The 4,268-nt window shown below is 35.0% G+C and overlaps 1 pseudogene; it reads right to left on the bottom strand.

The window, feature by feature from the left end:
* Positions 1-566: 566 nt before the first annotated feature.
* Positions 567-4,268, bottom strand: part of LOC102481909 (vasculin-like) — a 7,660-nt pseudogene continuing 3,958 nt past the window's right edge.

Raw genomic sequence — 4,268 nt, 5'->3', positions numbered from 1 at the left:
CACATAAAGAGCAATTTATGTTTTAAAAAGTTACTTATACAACAGTTGAGTTCAGAAAATTAAGATTTTAGTGAACTTTGCTCCAGTTTTAGCCAACATACTACATTTTCCTTTTATTTTTTTTTTCTGTTTTTATTTTGTTTTGGGGGGTGTGCACAAATGGACTTGAGGACTTTCATTGTACAATAAAAATATAACTCTGCAAGCAAACAGCGTAAGCTACCTTTTTCATTAAGATGTGGACATTTTATTTCAGAAGCTTTGCAAAACAAACCATTTTTTAAAAATAATTATTTAATTTTATTTATACATTCATTTATTTTAATTTGACCACAGAAAAACAAACACACACGCACACACATACACACACACACACACACACACACACACACACAGAGACAAGAGGAGAAGAGAGAGAGAGAAGTGAGAAAGCAAGCCACCAGGTCCAGGACTCAAACTGAGGTTGGCCATGTGAGAGTGTTCAGCACCTTAACCACCATGCCACCTGTTGTTCCCCAACAAAACAATATTTTTTATTATTAAATGAGAAAATCTCATTTGTTACATCATAATATTGCAAGTCATAGAAATGCTGCAGTGCTGGAGAAAGTCAATTTTGGATCAACCAAAGTCATCATTTCTACAACATTCATTTACAAAGAAATAATGTCCAATACAGCCCAACATAACATTCTTGGTTTTCTTCATGTTGAAGTCCATCTCTCAAGAATCATCTTATAATGGGGTATTTCACTACAGAAATTATAGTTGTTCATTTTTACAAGTCACATAAAACTATATGAGATATATACTAAAATTCCTAAAGCTGTTAGGAAATTCTCCACACATCGTAATCATCTGATGTGTCACTGCTAGTTGTGTCTATGTCATCATTTTGAATTGTGGAAATGAAAGTGCTGTGCTGTTTTTCCAAGGTCCAAATGTGAAGTCATAGTTCAGGCTATTTTTCAAAATACCGTTTTTTTCTCAGACCATTCTTCTGTATCTGTTCACTAATAACTTGTAATTTTCTCATTTCATCCTCAGTTGAGAGCATGTTTCATCATTTTCACTGTCTTCCTGACACCCATGTCCTTTAACAATCTGTGTTCTACCTAAAGTGAACTTGAGAGAACATTAGTTTGTAGGAAAGTTGAAGACCAAATGATCTACTGGGTAATGACTGAGGAATTTCATTTTCATCAAAGTTTCTGTTTATATCCCTTTCTTGGTGAGTACTACTCCTGTTATGCAAATTAGGTGAGTTGTCATCAATCTCTGAACCAGCATGGCTTTCATCTTCATGTTCCTCTTTTACTCTGTCTCTTCTTAAGGCTTTCGAAAAATTAATTCTTATCAGTGTGCATTCGTGAAAGTTTGGTTAGATGAGGCTGCTGATTATGTTTATCAACAGGTGAATAAGTAATTTAGTGATTACACTCTTTTACTGAATTTGTTGATGGACTAAAATTCTTCTGAGTTGATTTAAAAACATTAAAGTTGGCAACCCCATATGTAGACTCATGAGGAAAAGAAGTCCCAACTTTATTTTATTTAGTTTGCCTTTTCCATTGTGTAGGGTTTGTAGGTGGAGCAGCAGGTTTAAGGACTAAGGTTTTATAAACACTTGGACCAGTTTCATTCTTAACTGGCTGTGACTGTAGATTTCCTACTACTGGAAATCCAGATAGCTTTAAGTCTTTCATATTACTTTTCCTAATGACTAGCATACTTGGAGATCTATATTTAGGATTTGGAGGATGTTCTAAGAGAGGAGCTTGGGAAAATTTTCTGGTTGGGTATGTGTCTGGATGTGTAGGTCCCATATACCTGCACCTAAAGATTTATTCTGATTTTGTTCTCTCGTCTATTGTATTTAAAGAGAAAATCCTCAGCCTCAAACTGTTTGTGTTTTCTCTTGTCTTCTTTCCTCTCAGTTTCATTGTTAGGTATGTTGTTTTCATGTAGTCCTTGAATTTTCCTAGAATGTAAAATACTATTATGAGAACAGGAACTTTCACCAGGGTATCCCTCTAGAGGATTTATGTTTTTGGTAACATTTCTTCAATGTGTACACCATCCATTTTTTTCTTTCCTTCCAAAGTTACCTCCCTTAGGATGTCCAATAGCAGAATCAAAGCAATCTGAGGAGTTGTGTTGGCAACAATTCACATCATGATTTTCTGTCCATGGAAAATTTCCAGAAAGTTTCTCAAAATTAAGTAATTTTGTTGATGATAGTGGAGTGGGAAAATTAGGCCAGGCTGGAGCAAAATCATGCTGCACTATTTATGTTCAGTCTCTGTGACTCCATGAAACACGGCTTCCACATTTCATGGCAAGTCCCTGTCAGGCACTCTCTTGAGTTTACAGCTCTATCAAACAATAAAAAATACAGGTCTCAACCACAAATTCCAACAGGACTTCACAAGAAGGTGTTGGTTCTCTGTAATTTTTGTTTTCCAGTTTGATTTCCTTTTTTTTATATCCTCTGAAATAATATCCAACTTCCTCAAAGATATTTGACCTGTGATTATTTGACATAGAGTTACTTCAAGTTAGCTACTCATACTTCTGTTTTAAAGTTCTTCATTTAGAAAAGCTGTCCCATTATGACATCAAAAGGGTTGAGGTAAAAAGAATTCCTAAAACTTTTAATAAAGGTAAAAATAAACTACCATGAAACTTCAGCAATATTTAAACAGTATCAGTACACAAATAAAACATATCTTACAGTTTTGGCTGAAGAACACCATCAATAGGGGAGAGTTGAGGGGAGGCCAAAAAAAAAAATACTACCATCTGAAATATTTTAACCAATTATATAATCTGTTTGAACCAAAATACTGAAGAGAAGCCTGGGTCTCTTTTAAAGTAAGTTATTGAACTGTTCACTACTATTGAGTCACTTCAGAGATGATTCTTGCCAACTTAAATGAACTTCTGAGGCCAATTTCAAAATGGTCATGTGAAATATCTGGGGCCTTTTACCCAAAACCTAGATGATGATCTTATCTGTGTAAACTAGTCACCTTCTGCCCCATCAGAGGCACCTCTGCTTTGATCCCAGGAGGAGGTTTTGGGTACTTTGAATAATCCCTTTTTGCTGCTTTTCCCTCCCCCACAACCAGTCTCAGTCCCCAAATGGTGCCAGCCTAATCCACCAAGTCAAAAATCTACCTTTTGATTAATTGCTTAATCTATTTACATTTAATGTCTTTTTAATATGACTTGATTTACTTCTTTCATTTTGCTTTTTGTTTTCTATGTCATGATTATTTTGTTGGAAATTGGACTTTTAGATAATATACTGTAGCTACTCTGGATATTCACACCCCTCCAACCCCCTGGGCTTGATATTGTTATTTCCTTTTTTATGTGTTTAGTGACTGACTACTTCTATTTAAGTATATTTCCCCTCCAAGTGTTAAAAGTCCAATGGTACTCCTCAAGGAGGCTCAGCTCACACTTCCTTGGGATAATAGTGGTTGGATAGGGATCTCTTTCTTTTTTTCCCAGATCACACTCAACTATTAGGCCATTGGGAAAGTCATGATGTATTTTTCTATGCAAAAATGTACCATAACTTTCCCAATGACCCAATATTAGAATCCACTAATTATAGGCTGATTGTTCAAATGTTTTCAACAATGCCCTGTGGTTTAACTCATTATTTATAAATCCAATCAAATTCTGGCTCCTTTGAAAGAACAGCTTTTCAAGTCAATGTTTGACGTTTTTTCTGACACTAGGAGGGCTACTCCCAGCTATCTTACTGCTTCTTTCTTACAAACTATCCTGTCTGCGATTTAGCTGATGTCTTGAATTTCCTCTCACCTGTCTTTCACCATAATCTTCACTGTTCTTAAAACTACATTTACAGCTGTGGCAAATAGTTCTTTTGAGAAGAGATTAGAAGCTATCTGTTTTCATTGTTTTAATTTGCATTTCTCTTATGACAAGAGGCTTTGAACATTTTTTTTTCTGTATGGCTTTTGGGCATTCATGTCTTCCTTGGAGAGCTGTCTATTCAATTTATTTGCCCAGTTTTCTTATATTTTTTTCCTTTTTATTTATTTATTTACATTCATTCACTGTACATCATCACACTATACAAAATGAGATTTTTCCATCCAGAATACACTGCATATTGGCTCAATCAAGGACATCAACATATGTTATTGTCAACAAATAATTTTCCATTTCTTGTTTCCTGTATATTTTGCCTGTTTTCTCATCCTTGATTCCCTATCTCTCGCCCTCTGCCA

This window comes from Tupaia chinensis, unplaced genomic scaffold (assembly GCF_000334495.1).
Source record: "Tupaia chinensis unplaced genomic scaffold, TupChi_1.0 Scaffold138416_1, whole genome shotgun sequence".
In the NCBI taxonomy this organism is placed as follows: domain Eukaryota; kingdom Metazoa; phylum Chordata; class Mammalia; order Scandentia; family Tupaiidae; genus Tupaia; species Tupaia belangeri.
The sequence above is the reverse complement of the archived record's forward strand: the minus strand, read 5'-3'. Positions and strand labels throughout refer to the sequence as shown.